Below are 23,085 nucleotides of genomic sequence, written 5' to 3'. Positions count from 1 at the left end.
CAGGAAAAAATCTAAAATAAAAGTGTAATATAGCAATTTTCATAAGTTGTATGAATATGAATACATATAAAAACTTATTAAAAAACATTTTTGTTACAAAGTATATTAGTTGTATAAGAAACTCTTTAAAAAACTCTTTATAAAAACCAATTATGATAAACACTAAATATATAGTATGGTACTAGAAGCAGGAATAATGTACTGTAAGACCAAGATATTAAGGCAGACTTGAACAAATGAAAAATTGATATACTATAAACCAGTGTTGTCAACCTTATACCTATAATATTAATATGACTAGGTATTATAATAATAATGATCTAACCGATATACATTCATTAAGACCAGGTGGATTGGTGGCATCAAGATATAATTGCCACCACGTTTCTTTAAAAGCTATAAGGCTTTTAAAGTTGCCCCCCCCAGGGTCATTGTAAATGACATCTAGTATAAAAACTTAAAATGTGTTCAGTTCCCAATGCCTGTATATGTCTGTATAGGGCATTGTGTATGTCTTTAGTCTTAATACTGTACATGTGGTCATATATACGTTTTCTTAAATGACGTTCGGTTCTTCCTACATAAAAGGCAGGACAGAGATCACATTTAGCAAGATAAATAACCTGTTTAGTGTTGCAGTTACCTGATTTACTAACAATAATGCTTTTGTGTCCATTTTTGAGATATATCTTCTTTGCACTGGACATAAATTTACAGTAACTGCAAAACCACATTTGTTGCTAGTAGTCCTACTTTGATGGACAGGACCCAAATATTTAGTGTTATACTGTTGTTCTAGTAATCTCTTCAAGTTATTACCCATTCTATAAATAAATCTGGGTTTGGAACCTAAGATGTTAACTAAGGTCTGATCAGTACTGATCAAATACCAGAATTTATTTATAATAACTTTAATATAGTCACTACCTACACAGTACGGGATAATGCATGCCCTTTGAAAACCAGGATTAACTCCATTGTGTGTTAGTATGGGTTTATTCTGTATATCACCTGATCCAAGTAACGATTTGTATTTGCTGCCTCTCTGACTGATAACATATGATACCACTTCTTCCATCATCTCTGAAGGGTATCCTCTCTCTCTAAAGAATCCCTGAATTAAATTCAATTCTTTGTGTAATTCTTCTTCATCTGAAACCATTCGTACAGCTCGAATGACCTGTCCTTTAAAGACATTATATTTTACTTTTGGGGGGTGATAACTGGAATAATCCAAATAGTTATTGGAGAAGGTCTGTTTTCTATGAATTCTGGATTGTATCTTCCCATTTTCGTTAACTATGAGGGTATCAAGATATGGTAGTCCAGAAAAATCATATAAGTATGTAAATTTTAAGAAGGTGCTGCTACCTTTGATAAATTCCATAAATTCTACTAAAAGTGCTTCTGAAGCTTGCCAGATGATATAAATGTCGTCTAAAAACCTAGAATAGTGTCGGATGTATTGAAAATATTTTGATGGAAACAAAACATTATCTTCCCAGTTTAACATGACTAAATTGGCGTAGATGGGGGCACATGCTGCCCCCATTGCTACGCCTCTGGTCTGTTTGAAGATCTCACCTTCAAAATAAATGAAGTTATTGTCCAATACTATAGCCATAAGTTCTGCAATCAAACATATGGCATCCCATTCTAGGTCAGTATGTTTAGTCAAACTGTTAGTGAAAGCTGATAAACCTTCATCTTTCGGTATGCATGAAAAGAGATCAATCACATCAATAGTGACTATGATGTGAGGTTCACTAATGTCAAGCTCCTTCACTGGATACTGGGATAAGAAGCACCATGAGTCCTTCACCATGTGCGGGATGAAAGTATATACATTTTTTAATAAGGTATCTATAAATTTACCAATATTAAAAGTTTTGGAATAACTTCCTGAGACAATAGGTCTCAGGGGTGGGTCATCAGTATTTTTGTGAATCTTTGGGATACCCACCATAGTTGCTAATTTGGGGTGACTGACTTTGATAAATCTATAAATAGCTTCAGTTATTCTGGCCTCAACCCAGTATTCTTCAATATAGGAGTCAATTCTTTGGTACGCTATGTTTAATTCATTCATAGAAACAGTAACGTAATTACCAGAAAAATGTAGTATATTGTAAATTTTCTGTATATAATTCAAATTGTCATAGATAGCAATACCTCCACCCTTGTCGGGTTTCATAATACGGATCGAAGTATCACTCTTTAAGGTTTGTAATAACTTGCCTTCATCTTCCGTCAAATTTTGATGTGCCTTCATAGATGAAAGTGAACTGTATACACTGTATATCTCCCTAGTCACCACCTTATCAAATGTATCTATAGTCGGATGGTTTGGTGGGGTAAACTTGCTCTTTATAACTAATGATTGACATATGTTATCTCCCCCTTCAATTCCTCCAGACAGAATCCTGTCTTTATAAAAAACTTCTAAATTGATTTTCCTGATGAATTTCTTAAAATCAATTAATACATCTGTAAGTTTGAATCTCGGTTCAGGGATAAATTTCATACCCTTTTCAAACAAGCTGAAATAAACCTTATCAATAAATAGTTTAGAATAATTAAAAATTTTAAAATTGCGATACATGTAAATGTTGTCGTTAATGACTATGTCATCCTTCCCTGAAATGTTACATTGACTTAAACTAGCTTCACTGTTGGAAACATTCTGATTTTCATTTAAGCTACCATCCTCCTCTATAAATTCCCCCTTGTGTGAAACTTTTGATGTGTTCTTTGGTAAGGTGGGTTCTTGATTCTTGGATGTCCCTGAAAACCCTGTGTATTAAATTCATCAACATTAAGAACTTCATAATGTTCCACTACTTCCTTATCTGTATCAAAACCTCTGAATGCCCTGTTAGTGTTCCCTTCATTGGTGGGAAAATTACGTTTTTTGGGCCATATATACGCTACTTGTTGTTGATATTGATTTTTGTCTCTTGACATTTTGTTATTCTTACGTGTGCATATAGTTGAAGCCCATTTCTCTGCTTCAACATATTGTTTGTTATATAACTTTTCCCAGTCATGAAATAACAGATCATTTACAATCATAGTATTAAGATCATCAACTTCTTGAATTAATTTACTTAATCTCTCATCATAAAATTTCATTAATAACTTAATATATTTAAAACCAAATTCATCAAATAACATATTAAATTCATTTCTACCTATATCTGTCAACTCAATACCCAGAGGAAGTTTAAAAAATCTTATACCTTTTGGTACAATTTTCAGGTCTAAACACTTTTGTAAATACATATTATCTATTTTAATGCCATTAATAGTTTTTAACTTCTTACCCAAAACAAATATTTTAGACTTTAAATTACCACTTTCACCCTTATTGTCGTCTTGTGTATGTACCACTTTGTCAGATTCATTCACATTGTTTATTTCAAATTCAAATGTTAAAAATCTATTGAAACGATTGTTAGTGTCTATTAGTCCATCCTGATGAAAACCAGGTTTAGTATCCAAACCACGACCAATAGTCTTGTGTCTAGGTGGAAGTTCCGTAACTGCTGAATAGGTTTTGTTAGGAGGTAGTCGTTTAGGTTTTGTCCCAATTCTTTTTGCCTCCAAGTCATGACAAAAGGGCGAAAAATCAAACGTAAAGTCAGAGATGTTAATGTTACTACTAGACATAGGAACTGTAATATCTAGCCCTTTATTGCAACTATTAGGTCGTGTCCTTTGGCCATTGGGAATATCTGATGCATCAGATATCTCAGTCTCATTATCGGAATTGGAAACATTGGCTTCACAAAAATTGCGCATCCTACTGTTAACATTCTGTCCCTTTTTTGTCCCCTTCTGAAAAGGGTGCTCGGACGCCAAAACATTAACAATGTTATGTTGTGCACTAGCGGTCTTGTCATTGTCCTTACAATGTATTGCTTCTGTGCCAAAAGGGTCAACGCCACTAAGCTCACGTTTGTTAGCACCAAGAAGCAATTGGTGTACGAGTGAAGTCAAATGTTTGACTTCTTCTTTTAAAGCAGTTAGTTCATCTTTGAAAGAAGCCGGATTATCGGCAATACCCACATCACTAACACAATCAGTACCTGGTGTAGTAGGAATATGACCAGCCTCCTTTCTGTCTCCCACAGCTTCCACGCCGGCGATATCCGAAGTAAAATGCGACATCATAACAATGCTGGAATCAACACAAAATGAACACCTTCGGTCACACCAATAAGCGTATGCTGCCCAATAGTCGAACGAGATGCTGGACAAACTTCAGTAATCCTCAGGTAGCTGGAAAAGCTCACAATTTATTGAACATCACGACACTACACCAAAAACGACTGCAAACACAATGCGACTACAAACACAAAACTCAAATCCTGGTGAGCAGAATACTCACACAGAATATCGTGAGTACAAATATATACTGTGCACAACATAAAAATAAGAAATATCCCAGTTTAGCGCTTTCAACCAACTCAATTGGTCTTCTTCAGAACTAAAAGTGAGTAAATAATCTCACTCAATTTATAAATGTTTTGGCGCCAAAGGACTTTCGAAAATTTAAAGACATACTACAATTTAAGTAAAAGTTAGACATACATTATGTCAGAACATCTGTTCATAATATCTGTTCATAATATTGAGCTTTAAAAGCTCGATGTAACAATCTGATAAACTAATTGACATCATCACAGTGGTACAATATTAAGGGTGAAGTACAAATGTAATATAACATAAATTGAATTCAATATATTATAAAATAATATATTGGGGTATAAGCTATAAACTAAATTTGTTTGCACACATCCCTTTAAAAATATATCCCTTTAAAAATATAAGGATAAATTCGTGTGTGCTAATTTTATATAAATTTCCTTGTAATTTAATTATAATAATTTTTAACCTAAATTTAAAGGAAAATGAATACAGTATGTACAATGTGTAAAAATATGTAAAAATATAAATATGGGTATATATAAAAAATGTGTTGAAAATATGTTGAGAATATATATATTGTATGTTATTGCGAACTTTCAAATAAATAATTATATTATAATAAATAAATAAGTAAGTGAATCAGTTCGTGAAATTGATGCATATGTAACAGATATAAAAAATGTAAACGTTACAAGTATAAAACCATGAGGATTTTAAAAACAGTGTGAATATATAAGCCTAATAACAGGAGAATTTTCATAACTACTACCATTAATTTAGGAAAAAATCTAAAATAAAAGTGTAATATAGCAATTTTCATAAGTTGTATGAATATGAATACATATAAAAACATATTAAAAAACATTTTTTGTTACAAAGTATATTAGTTGTATAAGAAACTCTTTAAAAAACTCTTTATAAAAACCAATTATGATAAACACTAAATATATAGTATGGTACTAGAAGCAGGAATAATGTACTGTAAGACCAAGATATTAAGGCAGACTTGAACAAATGAAAAATTGATATACTATAAACCAGTGTTGTCAACCTTATACCTATAATATTAATATGACTAGGTATTATAATAATAATGATCTAACCGATATACATTCATTAAGACCAGGTGGATTGGTGGCATCAAGATATAATTGCCACCACGTTTCTTTAAAAGCTATAAGGCTTTTAAAGTTGCCCCCCCTAGGGTCATTGTAAATGACATCTAGTATAAAAAACTTAAAAATGTGTTCAGTTCCCAATGCCTGTATATGTCTGTATAGGGCATTGTGTATGTCTTTAGTCTTAATACTGTACATGTGGTCATATATACGTTTTCTTAAATGACGTTCGGTTCTTCCTACATAAAAGGCAGGACAGAGATCACATTTAGCAAGATAAATAACCTGTTTAGTGTTGCAGTTACCTGATTTACTAACAATAATGCTTTTGTGTCCATTTTTGAGATATATCTTCTTTGCACTGGACATAAATTTACAGTAACTGCAAAAACCACATTTGTTACTAGTAGTCCTACTTTGATGGACAGGACCCAAATATTTAGTGTTATACTGTTGTTCTAGTAATCTCTTCAAGTTATTACCCATTCTATAAATAAATCTGGGTTTGAAACCTAAGATGTTAACTAAGGTCTGATCAGTACTGATCAAATACCAGAATTTATTTATAATAACTTTAATATAGTCACTACCTACACAGTACGGGATAATGCATGCCCTTTGAAAACCAGGATTAACTCCATTGTGTGTTAGTATGGGTTTATTCTATATATCACCTGATCCAAGTAACGATTTGTATTTGCTGCCTCTGACTGATAACATATGATACCACTTCTTCCATCATCTCTGAAGGGTATCCTCTCTCTCTAAAAAATCCCTGAATTAAATTCAATTCTTTGTGTAATTCTTCTTCATCTGAAACCATTCGTACAGCTCGAATGACCTGTCCTTTAAAGACATTATATTTTACTTTTGGGGGATGATAGCTGGAATAATCCAAATAGTTATTGGAGAAGGTCTGTTTTCTATGAATTCTGGATTGTATCTTCCCATTTTCGTTAACTATGAGGGTATCAAGATATGGTAGTCCAGAAAAATCATATAAGTATGTAAATTTTAAGAAGGTGCTGCTACCTTTGATGAATTCCATAAATTCTACTAAAAGTGCTTCTGAAGCTTGCCAGATGATATAAATATCGTCTAAAAACCTAGAATAGTATCGGATGTATTGAAAATATTTGGATGGAAACAAAACATTATCTTCCCAGTTTAACATGACTAAATTGGCGTAGATGGGGGCACATGCTGCCCCCATTGCTACGCCTCTGGTCTGTTTGAAGATCTCATTAAATATAATTATTTATTTGAAAGTTCGCAATAACATACAATATATATATTCTCAACATATTTTCAACACATTTTTTATATATACCCATATTTATATTTTTTACATACTTTTTACACATTGTACATACTGTATTCATTTTCCTTTAAATTTAGGTTAAAAACTATTATAATTAAATTACAAGGAAATTTATATAAAATTAGCAAACACGAATTTATCCTTATATTTTTAAAGGGATATATTTTTAAAGGGATGTGTGCAAACAAATTTAGTTTATAGCTTATACCCCAATATATTATTTTATAATATATTGAATTCAATTTATGTTATATTACATTTGTACTTCACCCTTAATATTGTACCACTGTGATGATGTCAATTAGTTTATCAGATTGTTACATCGAGCTTTTATAGCTCAATATTATGAACAGATATTATGAACAGATGTTCTGACATAATGTATGTCTAACTTTTACTTAAATTGTAGTATGTCTTTAAATTTTTGAAAGTCCTTTGCCAAAACATTTATAAATTGAGTGAGATTATTTACTCACTTTTAGTTCTGAAGAAGACCAATTGAGTTGGTTGAAAGCGCTAAACTGGGATATTTCTTATTTTTATGTTGTGCACAGTATATATTTGTACTCACGATATTCTGTGTGAGTATTCTGCTCACCAGGATTTGAGTTTTGTGTTTGTAGTCGCATTGTGTTTGCAGTCGTTTTTGGTGTAGTGTCGTGATGTTCAATAAATTGTGAGCTTTTCCAGCTACCTGAGGATTACTGAAGTTTGTCCAGCATCTCGTTCGACTATTGGGCAGCATACGCTTATTGGTGTGACCGAAGGTGTTCATTTTGTATCGATTCCTGCATTGTTATGATGTCGCATTTCACTTCGGATATCGCCGGCGTGGAAGCTGTGGGAGACAGAAAGGAGGCTGGTCACATTCCTACTGCACCAGTTACTGATTGTGTTAGTGATGTGGGTATTGCCGATAAACCGGTTTCTTTCAAAGATGAACTAATTGCTTTAAAAGAAGAAGTCAAACAATTGACTTCACTTGTACACCAATTGCTTCTTGGTGCTAACAAACGTGAGTTCAGTGGCGTTGACCCTCTTGGCACAGAAGCAATACATTTTAAGGACAATGACAAGACCACTAGTGCACAACATAACATTGTCAATGTTTTGGCGTCTGAGCACCCTTTTCAGAAGGGGACAAAAAAGGGACAGAATGTTAACAGTAGGATGCGCAATTTTTGTGAAGCCAACGTTTCTAATTCCGACAATGAGACTGAGATATCTGATGTATCAGATATTCCCAATGGCCAAAGGACATGACCTAATAGTTGCAATAAAGGGCTAGATATTACAGTTCCTATGTCCAGTAGTAACATTAATATCTCTGACTTTACGTTTGATTTTTCGCCCTTCTGTCATGACTTGGAGGCAAAAAGAATTGGGACAAAACCTAAACGACTACCTCCTAATAAAACCTATTCAGCAGTTACGGAACTTCCACCTAGACACAAGACTATTGGTCGTGGTTTGGATACTAAACCTGGTTTTCATCAGGATGGACTAATAGATACTAACAATCGTTTTAATAGATTTTTAACATTTGAATTTGAAATAAATAATGTGAATGAATCTGACAAAGTGGTACATACACAAGATGACAATAAGGGTGAAAGTGGTAATTTAAAGTCTAAAATATTTGTTTTGGGTAAGAAGTTAAAAACTATTAATGGCATTAAAATAGATAATATGTATTTACAAAAGTGTTTAGACCTGAAAATTGTACCAAAAGGTATAAGATTTTTTAAACTTCCTCTGGGTATTGAGTTGACGGATATAGGTAGAAATGAATTTAATATGTTATTTGATGAATTTGGTTTTAAATATATTAAGTTATTAATGAAATTTTATGATGAGAGATTAAGTAAATTAATTCAAGAAGTTGATGATCTTAATACTATGATTGTAAATGATCTGTTATTTCATGACTGGGAAAAGTTATATAACAAACAATATGTTGAAGCAGAGAAATGGGCTTCAACTATATGCACACGTAAGAATAACAAAATGTCAAGAGACAAAAATCAATATCAACAACAAGTAGCGTATATATGGCCCAAAAAACGTAATTTTCCCACCAATGAAGGGAACACTAACAGGGCATTCAGAGGTTTTGATACAGATAAGGAAGTAGTGGAACATTATGAAGTTCTTAATGTTGATGAATTTAATACACAGGGTTTTCAGGGACATCCAAGAATCAAGAACCCACCTTACCAAAGAACACATCAAAAGTTTCACACAAGGGGGAATTTATAGAGGAGGATGGTAGCTTAAATGAAAATCAGAATGTTTCCAACAGTGAAGCTAGTTTAAGTCAATGTAACATTTCAGGGAAGGATGACATAGTCATTAACGACAACATTTACATGTATCGCAATTTTAAAATTTTTAATTATTCTAAACTATTTATTGATAAGGTTTATTTCAGCTTGTTTGAAAAGGGTATGAAATTTATCCCTGAACCGAGATTCAAACTTACAGATGTATTAATTGATTTTAAGAAATTCATCAGGAAAATCAATTTAGAAGTTTTTTATAAAGACAGGATTCGGTCTGGAGGAATTGAAGGGGGAGATAACATATGTCAATCATTAGTTATAAAGAGCAAGTTTACCCCACCAAACCATCTGACTATAGATACATTTGATAAGGTGGTGACTAGGGAGATATACAGTGTATACAGTTCACTTTCATCTATGAAGGTACATCAAAATTTGACGGAAGATGAAGGCAAGTTATTACAAACCTTAAAGAGTGATACTTCGATCCGTATTATGAAACCCGACAAGGGTGGAGGTATTGCTATCTATGACAATTTGAATTATATACAGAAAATTTACAATATACTACATTTTTCTGGTAATTACGTTACTGTTTCTATGAATGAATTAAACATAGCGTACCAAAGAATTGACTCCTATATTGAAGAATACTGGGTTGAGGCCAGAATAACTGAAGCTATTTATAGATTTATCAACGTCAGTCACCCCAAATTAGCAACTATGGTGGGTATCCCAAAGATTCACAAAAATACTGATGACCCACCCCTGAGACCTATTGTCTCAGGAAGTTATTCCAAAACTTTTAATATTGGTAAATTTATAGATACCTTATTAAAAAATGTATATACTTTCATCCCGCACATGGTGAAGGACTCATGGTGCTTCTTATCCCAGTATCCAGTGAAGGAGCTTGACATTAGTGAACCTCACATCATAGTCACTATTGATGTGATTGATCTCTTTTCATGCATACCGAAAGATGAAGGTTTATCAGCTTTCACTAACAGTTTGACTAAACATACTGACCTAGAATGGGATGCCATATGTTTGATTGCAGAACTTATGGCTATAGTATTGGACAATAACTTCATTTATTTTGAAGGTGAGATCTTCAACAGACCAGAGGTAGCAATGGGGCAGCATGTGCCCCCATCTACGCCAATTTAGTCATGTTAAACTGGGAAGATAATGTTTTGTTTCCATCTAAATATTTTCAATACATCCAATACTATTCTAGGTTTTTAGACGACATTTATATCATCTGGCAAGCTTCAGAAGCACTTTTAGTAGAATTTATGGAATTCATCAAAGGTAGCAGCACCTTCTTAAAATTTACATATTTATATGATTTTTCTGGACTACCATATCTTGATACCCTCATAGTTAACGAAAATGGGAAGATACAATCCAGAATTCATAGAAAACAGACCTTCTCCAATAACTATTTGGATTATTCCAGTTATCATCCCCCAAAAGTAAAATATAATGTCTTTAAAGGACAGGTCATTCGAGCTGTACGAATGGTTTCAGATGAAGAAGAATTACACAAAGAATTGAATTTAATTCAGGGATTCTTTAGAGAGAGAGGATACCCTTCAGAGATGATGGAAGAAGTGGTATCATATGTTATCAGTCAGAGAGGCAGCAAATACAAATCGTTACTTGGATCAGGTGATATACAGAATAAACCCATACTAACACATAATGGAGTTAATCCTGGTTTTCAAAGGGAATGTATTATTCCGCACTGTGTAGGTAGTGACTATATTAAAGTTATTATAAATAAATTCTGGTATTTGATCAGCACTGATCAGACCTTAGTCAACATCTTAGGTTCCAAACCCAGATTTATTTATAGAATGGGTAATAACTTGAAGAGATTACTAGAACAACAGTATAATACTAAATACTTGGGTCCTGTCCATCAAAGTAGGACTACTAGCAACAAATGTGGTTTTTGCAGTTACTGTAAATTTATGTCCAGTGCAAAGAAGATATATCTCAAAAATGGACACAAAAGCATTATTGTTAGTAAATCAGGTAACTGCAACACTAAACAGGTTATTTATCTTGCTAAATGTGATCTCTGTCCTGCCTTTTATGTAGGAAGAACCGAACGTCATTTAAGAAAACGTATATATGACCACATGTACAGTATTAAGACTAAAGACATACACAATGCCCTATACAGACATATACAGGCATTGGGAACTGAACACATTTTTAAGTTTTTTATACTAGATGTCATTTACAATGACCCTAGGGGGGGAAACTTTAAAAGCCTTATAGCTTTTAAAGAAACGTGGTGGCAATTATATCTTGATGCCACCAATCCACCTGGTCTTAATGAATGTATATCGGTTAGATCATTATTATTATAATACCTAGTCATATTAATATTATAGGTATAAGGTTGACAACACTGGTTTATAGTATATCAATTATTCATTTGTTCAAGTCTGCCTTAATATCTTGGTCTTACAGTACATTATTCCTGCTTCTAGTACCATACTATATATTTAGTGTTTATCATAATTGGTTTTTATAAAGAGTTTTTTTAAAGAGTTTCTTATACAACTAATATACTTTGTAACAAAAATGTTTTTTAATAAGTTTTTATATGTATTCATATTCATACAACTTATGAAAATTGCTATATTACACTTTTATTTTAGATTTTTTCCTGAATTAATGGTAGTAGTTATGAAAATTCCCCTGTTATTAGGCTTATATATTCACACTGTTTTTAAAATCCTCATGGTTTTATACTTGTAACGTTTACATTTTTTATATCTGTTACATATGCATCAATTTCACGAACTGATTCACTTACTTATTTATTTATTATAATATAATTATTTATTTGAAAGTTCGCAATAACATACAATATATATATATTCTCAACATATTTTTAACACATTTTTTATATATACCCATATTTATATTTTTTACATACTTTTTACACATTGTACATACTGTATTCATTTTCCTTTAAATTTAGGTTAAAAACTATTATAATTAAATTACAAGGAAATTTATATAAAATTAGCAATTTATCCTTATATTTTAAAGGGATATATTTTTAAAGGATGTGTGCAAACAAATTTAGTTTATAGCTTATACCCCAATATATTATTTTATAATATATTGAATTCAATTTATGTTATATTACATTTGTACTTCACCCTTAATATTGTACCACTGTGATGATGTCAATTAGTTTATCAGATTGTTACATCGAGCTTTTATAGCTCAATATTATGAACAGGTATTATGAACAGATGTTCTGACATAATGTATGTCTAACTTTTACTTAAATTGTAGTATGTCTTTAAATTTTTGAAAGTCCTTTGGCGCCAAAACATTTATAAATTGAGTGAGATTATTTACTCACTTTTAGTTCTGAAGAAGACCAATTGAGTTGGTTGAAAGCGCTAAACTGGGATATTTCTTATTTTTATGTTGTGCACAGTATATATTTGTACTCACGATATTCTGTGTGAGTATTCTGCTCACCAGGATTTGAGTTTTGTGTTTGTAGTCGCATTGTGTTTGCAGTCGTTTTTGGTGTAGTGTCATGATGTTCATCCCCCACACAGTATCATAGCAGGAAATCCCCACCCAAATGTACAAAATACCTGTGTGAACAAGGTCCAGCAAGGATGTAGGTAGGCATACTCATTACTGGAATTGTCCAGTTTTCATGAGCATCCTGTGCTAATGTCAACAAAAAAAAAACACAAACTGTGCAGAAGTGAGTACATTAATATCCACAGTATATCAGTTCACAAACAGTTCATGTGCCAAATGAAAACATCTCAATAACTACGTATGTATGGCAGCTAATTGTATAAGTAGAAAAGAGACTACATACTCCCATGTATCTTGTGTTAGCATTTGTAGGGGTGAGTACAAATCTACACTGTCAAATGTGTACTGGAAGTGGCAACATTCAGGTCTGAGTACAACATTCAAATCATTGGCTACACCCCTAGCATCAGTTATAAGAAGTATACCAACCTTCTGACTTACACAATGGTGTCCACAGCAAACAAGCATGGTCCCCACTTCGGAAAGCTGAAAGGCTACACCTACCTGACTTAGCAATTTATAGCATTGGGTTGCTATGACAGTGAGTACTGCAAGTACCACACAGCAGGCTGCATGCAATTGCCAGATGGTGGCCACCAATTGGTGCAGAGGCCATCACATGCACATGTGCAGATACCCATAAAAGCAGGCTGTACTTGCTGTCCACACATGCAATCATTTCATTGCAGGTACAGAGGGAGAGAGAGAGAGAGCGAGAGAGAGAGATAGACATGGATGCAGATGCAGACAACAGCTGCAGAAAAAAAGAAAAAAATATATATCGAAAGAAAAAGTTATATATTGAAAGAAAAACATAAACAAATTGAAAAAAAATATATTGGAAAAAAAATAATATACTGAAAAATAAATAATATATTGAAAAAAATATATATATTGAAAAAATATATTGAAAAAATATATATTGAAAAAATATATTGTAAAAAAAAAAAAATATATATATATATATATATATATATATATATATATATATATATTGAACAATAATTAATATATTAAAAAAATTATATTGAAAAAAGAGAAATATATCTCAAAAAATAAATAAGATATAATAAATAAACTATTACAAAACACACGGAAATGACAAATACGAACACATACAAAGGAAAGGTATGTAACAGCTATGTATTTACTGGCATGTAGTAGATGTTTATGAAGAGTACTCTACATAGTTTGAATCATCCATATGTGGCAGCAGTATGTATCTATGCACAGATGCCCTGCATAACTACTGGCATGGAGAAATCAGTGTGTAGCTGTGTGCAGTGGGATATGACTGTGAAATATGTAGTTCAGCATTAAATGTCAAACATCTGATCCATGTTATCTGTGTTCTGTACAGTAGTGTGTACAATGTCTGTTTGGGGGAGTAGCGCATATGGTTATATAAACATGGATGTGACAGAGTAACAAATGCATGATAGTCATATTAATGTGTAGCTTAGCATTGGCAACAACTGTACCAGGCTAGTATGCTAATCTTGCATTTACAGCTATATATACACCCTCTAATATTACTGTGTGCTCACATGTGACACCTGTTCATGTTGCAGTAAGGCCCAACAGGTCAGCTGTGAGGTACACAAACTTACAACAGTGTGGACCTTGTGTGTGTATGGCACACATATATGGAGAGATCTGTCTGTGTCAGATATATTAGCATATGTACATGTGCATAGAGCAGGGGACATACTGCAACTGTTTATGAAGGGTGGACATGTATATGTTATTGAAGGTTGTTATGTGCATATTTCTATGTTATTTGTAGTGTGTGGCAAACAAGGCAGCATACAGTGCTGGTATATGCTGGTATATAATATGTGGTGTTTAAACATTGTGGGTATGATTCGTCAGGTTTGCAGTGTTGCAGCCAGTGTGGCCTGCTAAAGCTAGATGGGCTGAGAACACCTTCAATGCATTCCGCACAACACTGTGCAATATTATGACATAACTGTATACCACACAACCTTCACATAAGTGATATCCCCACCATGAAAGGTGGACTGTATATGTACCTATATGTCTATATGTACATCAATGGATGTGTATATGTATGTGTGTGTGTGTGTGTGTGTGTGTGTGTGTGTGTGTGTGTGTGTGTGTGTGTGTGTGTGTGTGTGTGTGTGTATATATATTTACATATATCTAGAGAGAGAGAGAGAGGGAGAAAGACAGAGACATATTTACTGCAACAGATGCCTGGTGACAAAGCCATGGACTCAAGCTCAATGTTGAGACTGCATTGGCATCCCTTCTTGCAAAAACTCTGTACCCATTAACTAACACATAGGTGTTAGTCTACTAAACACTGAAGGTGTGATAAGAGACCATGGGACACAGGTGGACAGTAGTCTCCCCTCTGATAATCACAGTGCCACACTAGTCATGTCATCTGTCTACGTGGCACACGTCATCACAAAAGGTGTGTCATCCAGGGAAATATAGGTCAGTGTTCTCCTCTACTCATCACACATAAAGCCCATTATAGAGTACAATGCCCCATGTGGTATGTACCTCAAAAGACATCTATAGCAACTGGAAATGACACAGACATACCTCACAAAGAGTAATACCAGCCTCAAACAGATGCCCTATGCAGACCATCTCACAAACCCACAGCTAGACTGTGTCACATACCGCCTACCCAGAGGTGACCTCTGCCTAACATATTAAGCTATGTCAAACCCACAGCTGTTGGACATGCTCCATGTAAACAGATCACAATCCCTACGCGCTACATGCTCTAGGAACCTAAACCTTGTGACCTCAATACCGCCTACCCAGAGGTGACCTCTGCCTAACATACTAAGCTATGTCAAACCCACAGCTGTTGGACATGCTCCATGTAAACAGATCACAATCCCTACGCGCTACATGCTCTAGGGACCTAAACCTTGTGACCTCAATAAACAGAACATGCTGGATGGATAGATTCCTATCTCAGAGACATCCCATACTCTGGAACAAACCACCTATCAATAGCAAACAAAGCTCCTAATTAGCAGTCATCATAAATAATCCTGATGATTGTATAGGAGATAGGAAATACACCCTGGGAATCACCTCTGTGGCTCTGCTTGTCAGGGCCACGTGAAATGTAATTACCTATGTGTCAAAGGTGAGGGTAGCATATGGCTAGACCTCTATAGGCCCTAGGGCCAATAGCCTATTACCTACCTATGAAGCGATACACACCCACATGTACATGTTGCAATAATTGCTATGTGAGGTTGACTGAGTGTGATAGTGAATGTGTTGGTGAATGTGTCAGTGTTCTGTATATGTGTGATAGCTTAGTGGGAAATAGTTTCTGTCATGGTATTGTGTCCTAGCTGTGATCCCAGCAAAGAATGTGTATGCAATTGCTAGGCGGAAAAAGCAGTATGCCATATGGTCTGTTGTAGTCCCTTGGTGTCGACTGGGGTGTCTCATTGTAGGCTAAAGCAGTACAGGTATGCTTATTGAGTGTTACTGCTGGTAAATACAACTCCTGTATGAACTGTAGTACTACCTGAAGCTGTATGCCTAAACAGCACAGTATGGTGTATGTCCACATTTCTTGGAACCACTGTTTTGTGTGTTCCCTGTAGTCCTCACAGATTACATACCTCAGGCATAAGTTTTCGTAACTACTGACACACAGTACTGTATGGTACATAGGTAAAGGTCATCTGGGTTGCCATACCTTTGTATCTGGTATGTATGTCTGATGTGTCTGTGGGTATGCCTGTACATGGCCTCGGTCATATGTGTGTTACAGCATATAGGTGCATATCTAGCAACATGTATAGTGTAGTACAGCAGTATGCCACCTATATTAATGAATGTGCACATTTATTAGGCAGGGGTTTGCCATCAATGACTAGTGTGGTATACTGGTAATACTGTAACTGGACTTTACAATCATTGCAATGGATTACATATTTCTTGATGCATTAGCTTGATATATCCCTCCTGTGGCTAGGTGGTGCATTGTGTCACATACAGTGTGCCATGTACTGTTTGTAATCTTACATACTGGTTTATCTTTGTTGCTGTGCAAAACATGGTTTGATATATAGGGTGTACCAGGCACTGTCAGGCAGTTGTGGGCTGAGCACAGATATGTGGTATTGAAAGTGTGTATCCTCTGACAGCCAATAGGTTGCTATATATATGGCAGTTTATTGATATCTGTACTTTAGAATGTTAAGTGTGCCACATGACTTGCTCACACATATTGTTTCATTGTCTTCCAGGGTCATGTCCCACCGTCATAACCCCAACTATAGCCCAGCTGAGGAGGAACTGATAACAACAAGCCTGGCACAGCACTATGCCCTGCTGTTCTCCAGAACCAGCCAGGACCAGCATGAGAGGACTGCACTGTGGCAAGATCTTGTCCGTAGGGTAAATGACATAGGCATGCATAACCGAACATTTGAGCAGGTACGCCATCACTGCAGTGATTTAATTAGACATGTCCGGCAGTGTGCGTCTGATATCCGTAGACAACAGCTTGCCACAGGTGGTGGGGTAGCCATCCACCCCCCCTCACCAGAGTGGAGGAGCTGCTTCTGAGCCAGGTGGCTACTGGCCAACAACAACAACAAGTAACATGTATCATCATGGAGGCCGGAGCCACACAGCAAGTTGACAAGGAGCATGCAGGTAACATGGCATAGCTGTAGACTACTGTTACCTCTATTGGTAGAGCATGCTTATGTGAGATGTGTACTGTGTAGTTAGAAGATGTGGTGCCTAGTTTTGTGCAATACTAATAATTAGGAATATAATCTGTAGGCCTGTGACTGTCAACCGTTGTACTACTGTAACATTGCAAACACACAGTAGCAATGCCACAGTTGTTGCCACTGACAAACTGTCTCATATCTTTGTAGGTCCCTCTGGTGTGACAGCAAGGCAGAATACCCATGCTGGTGAGTGTGTTCTACATTTAAAATTGCTAATTATATGTGCATGTCATAGGTGAGGTGTAGGCCATGTACACATATCACACCTACGCATAATGCATGCTGTGAATGTTTGCTGTGAGACTATGCACATCCCAGTAATGTGGGTATCTGCCTAAAACACATACAATAGACAGAGCATCCCACACAATTGTGGAAACACTGTAGTGGACATTGGATAGGCAGAGTCGATACACATGCACACAACATACACAACTTTGTCATACGCAGTACACGTTAACATGCTACACATGGCGTATTCAGACACCCGCTGTAAGGTCACACTCCAGTATCTCAAATGTCTTCCACACAGCACACATAATATACCTGAGGGGTAGATGCCTCTCATGTGGCTGTGCGACACTCTTCAACACATAACACATTCATGTTAGGCAATGCACCTTATTGGGCACCATACAAACCCATGTAACAACTGGCTGTGAAATGGTGAATGTAGCCATGGTACTGCAGTTCCGGTACAGCATGGTATGTGCCAGTCTGGCACACATTAGTAGTCTTGAGTGACCACATGATGCTGTATGATGATGGCTCATGGTACTACACCCCATCCAGTTACAGTGACCACAGTACCACACATAGCATTAACTGCTATGCACCTCAATGTTGTGTGTGTGCAAACATATGCACTGATACACAATATGCATAGCAATTACCATTTGTACAAAGTGACACATATATGTCTTGCAATGCTATTGAGTGTATAGGTCACATGACACACACTGTGTATGTGTGATGCTTAACGTTGCAGTTGTGTTGTAGCATGCCATATCATGGCTGGCACTGACATGTCCACAATATGTCATACACTCACCATAACCACTGTACAATGGCTATGTTGAGCAATGGTATTCCATCAGGTATATATGCACCACTCATCCTGTGTGTATACATAGCATGCATGTGCTAAACCTGTGTCCACAATCATCTGCTAAAGACACAGATGCTCTAATCAGAAATGGATATCTATGTGACACACAGATACACATCCAGCCATGGTATGTATACCTGTGAGTGATGGTGCACAAGACATTGCAGAGCTTTTAATACTTGCACAGCAATGTTGTGTCCATGTACACATTGCATTCCAGGGTGAGGCTGATCACTAAACAACAACACACATGCATCAAAGCCATGTATACTGTTATTAGCAAGGGCTGTCTACACCCGCACTGCATGCTGTTGAGCAACACACGTCCTGCATGCTGACACGTGTGATATAACTGTTTGCCTTGTGATACTGTACCCCACCATCACCCACTATTGAGCATGTTCTGGATTGCTGGTGGTGTGTGTGTGTGTGTGTGTGTGTGTGTGTGTGTGTGTGTGTGTGTGTGTCTGTGTGTGTGCATGTGTGCATGTGTGCATGTGTTCATGTGTGCATGTGTGCATGTGTTCATGTGTTCATGTGTGCATGTGTGCATGTGTGCACATGTTCATGTGTGCATGCGTGCATGTGTGCATGTGTTCATGTATTCATGTGTGCATGTGTGTATGTTTTCATGTGTGCATGTGTTCATGTGTGCATGTGTGCATGTGTGCATGTGTTCATGTGTGCCAACATCATGTACAGGTCGTAAAGTGTGTTTCCTGTCTTCCTTTCACAGGTGCTGACTTTGGGCTGGTTCACTGCAGCGGGGAAACCAATGTCACTGAGCAAAATAGTGATGATGATGATAGGTGTGTTGAGGCACAGGCATGTTTGCAAGGGTCTGTTGTTGGGCCACCAATCGACAGTACACAAGTGTACACCCCATCCATGCACACAGACATACTGCCAATGCATCCATCACCAATGCCCTTAGCTGAGGGACAGTGTACAGTCAGCATTGGCCAGGACAGTGTGGTATCCGTGGCACATGCATCCCAACACAGCAGCCATACCCAGATGTCTGGAAGGGTACCACATAGGCAGATGTCCAGGGGTTCTCAGCAGAGCACTGCTGCTCATCATGCCACTGGCAGATGTGCCACAGGTCATACAGCGTCACACATGTTCCAGGCTGTCATGGAGCCACAGGCACGTATGGAACGGTACACCAGACAGGGACTAAGGGCACAGAGGGCACATAACACCACTGTAACTGACAGTATTCATGACCTAGCAGGTGCCATTCATCATTACACTGAGGTCACTGATAGACGTTGGGGAGAGACATTAGATGTCCTCCACAATGTCATGTCCATGTGTCAGGACAGTGCGGGATGGATGAGTCATCAACTTGGAAGTATCCCAGCAACATCAGCAGCTGGCAGTTGCCACAGAGGTCGCTCAAGTCACAGCCACTCCCGTAGTGCCAGTACCAGCCCCAGAAATGTTGGGGGTGGGCTGTCCATAGAACGTCCTAGAAGACCACGTGCACGTGGCTCTGGGCATTCCCAGCAGGGACCTGGGTCCAGTGTACATCCATCTACCTCTGGGGATAGTACCCAGTCTGGCTTAGTACCTGATAGTGTCAGTAGCACCCCTGCCAGGCACAGGTACCATATCCATGGCCAGAGATGGTGATCTGTAAAGCCTGGCAGGTACAGTCTGTGGCTGTCCCATAAATACCCGTATATGGCAGCTATATGGTGGAACTGTGTGCATGCAGACACACACACAAATGAACCAAACACCTAGGGCTAACACATACCCGCACACATTACATCAACATTGGCCCATAGCAGTACTCTTGCCCCTCACACAAACACACACACATACATGTCGACTGGATGGCTCACTGTAGGCCTCTGGCAAACCAACAACACACCCTGTGCATATGATGAAACCTGTGCCACCTCCTGTCATCTGTAACATCGTTGCAGGAACAGGCTACCATGGTGCTGATGCATAGAGTGACTTTATAGCAGTATAGCAATGTTACCATGTTGTCAGCAGTAGAGTGTAATGATATGCTTGAAGGTGTAGCTGAGCAGGCATGATGCATTAAAGCTATGATTGTCATTGTAGTATTGTTTACACCAGTGTTAGTTAAAATAGTGTATTGTCCGCACACGTGCCACTTGGCTGATGTGTGTAGTATTGGCAGCATGTGTTAGAGAGTGGACAGTATGTGGTGGATGTGTGTAGCACAGATTTGCAGGTGTACATCTGTGAACATGGTGGAGGTGCACCGTCTGCATGTACATGCATAGTGGACACATGGGCAGGGTGACATGCCCTGTATTACACAGTAACACTACATAGTTTCTATTGGTGGCCAGTATGCATTGTACTACCCACATTTCGGAACCTGACTACACATGTGTGTATGACATGGTTTGACACTGTGCTGTGGGTGATACTGTTACTATCTGTCATTGTTCTGCATTCTGGTAGTGTACATAACTTCAACAGCCTGACCATAACCAATCGTTAGATAATGTCTTTACAACTGACACACAGCTGTAGGACACACAGCAACATTTGGATCCTTCAGGTACTATACTATGCCAGTAACCAGTGGTATTCACCTGCACCCATTAAAGAGACCACTCCTGTTTGACATATAGCTCTCTTAGGTACAAGCAATCACAGTAGGGATATATCCATCCACATCTGGTAATGCATACTGTGGCCTATAATGCATTCTCCAGATGACACACACATCCTCCACAAGGGTATCATATAGACAGATAACTGTTGTCAAACCCATGCTGTAAAGCTATTAGCCAAACTAAGCATAGTCATCCACCTTTACGGAACATAGTATCCCCACAGTACCACATAGGTAGTAACCACCAACATGATGAACAAGTACCGATGTGTACATGCAACCAAGTGTTACATCATCTCTCCTTTGATAATCACATTTCCTAAGGTATTTTGAAACACCTCGGTGGATCACATAAGCAATAAGGGGTCTGCATGCATATCCACAAAGGTTGTTGTACACCTATAATGAATAGTCATCATTGACAGACTTTGCTGCGTTAGAACAGGTCTGACATATACCTCGGCCATAAACCCTTACTCACACAATTCAATAGAAACCGTAATGAGTGTGTGTGACACGGATGACCTAGGCCAGGGATCACTGCAGTGGCTGGCCTTGTCACAAGCATACAGATGTGACCTAAGTTCTGGGAAGCAGCAGCACAGTCTGGCAAAGATGACAGTTGTGTTCTTGGAGAAAGCAGGGTTCACACACATGTAATAATTGAGGTAACATGTACGTATATGTATTTTCCACACAGCTACCTTACGTGCAATGCATACTGATATGTCATACAGTAGTAAAAGCAAATCCCATTACACATTGACCAACAGTGCCACACACATAGAGCACACATACTCACTGAGTGCAGGATTCAAACCCCTACCAAACTACTTCATGATACTAGAGCAGTATGCATTAACACGGCGTACTATACACATTCCTGGAGTGGCTCTTTTCCACAGGTATATTTGTAAGATGGTGACATCATCAGACTTGATAAAGATAAGTATACCACTTGTAAAGTGTTCTACTACACTACAAAAAGGTTGCGCTTCTCCAAGGTTATTACACACAAACACACACACAGGTGTCAAGTGCAGGATTCAACCCCCTACCTAACTGGTTTATGATACTACATGAGTATGCATTTACACAATGTGCTTCACACATTACTGTGAGTTTTCTTTTTCACAGGTATATTTGTAGGATGGTGACATCATCAGACCTGACAAAGATTAGTATACCACTTTTAAGGTGTATGAGTACTCTCCTAAAAGGTTGCTTCTCTCCAAGAAGATCACACATAAACACGTGTCAAGTGCAGGATTCAAACCCCTATCTAACTGGTTTATGATACCACAGGCACATGCATTTACATGATGCACTATACACATTATTGTAAGTTTTCTTTTCCACAGGTATATTTGTAGGATGGTGACATCATCAGACCTGACAAAGATTAGTATACCACTTTTAAGGTATTTGAGTACTCTCCAAAAAGGTTGCCCTTCTCCAAGGAGATCACACACAAACAGACACATACTTGTCAAGTGCAGGATTCAAACCCCTACTTAACTGGTTTATGATATTACAGTAGTACACATTTACATGATGCTCTATATACATTACTGTGAGCTTTTGTTTCCACAGGTATATTTGTAGGATGGTGACATCATCAGACCTGACAAAGATTAGTATACCACTTTTAAGGTGTATGAGTACTCCCCAAAAAGGTTACTCCTCTCCAAGGAAATCACACACACACAGCTGTTAAATGCAGGATTCAAACCCCTACCTGACTGGTTTAGGATATTACAGGAATACATATTTACACAACGCGCTATACATATTACTGCAAATTCTATTTTCCACAGTTATATTTGTAGGTTGGTGACATCATCAGACTAGACAAAGTGGGTTACATTAGGT

This window comes from Protopterus annectens, chromosome 2.part1 (genome assembly GCF_019279795.1).
Source record: "Protopterus annectens isolate FY-2018-M chromosome 2.part1, PAN1.0, whole genome shotgun sequence".
Lineage (NCBI taxonomy): Eukaryota > Metazoa > Chordata > Ceratodontiformes > Protopteridae > Protopterus > Protopterus annectens.
The sequence above is the reverse complement of the archived record's forward strand: the minus strand, read 5'-3'. Positions refer to the sequence as shown.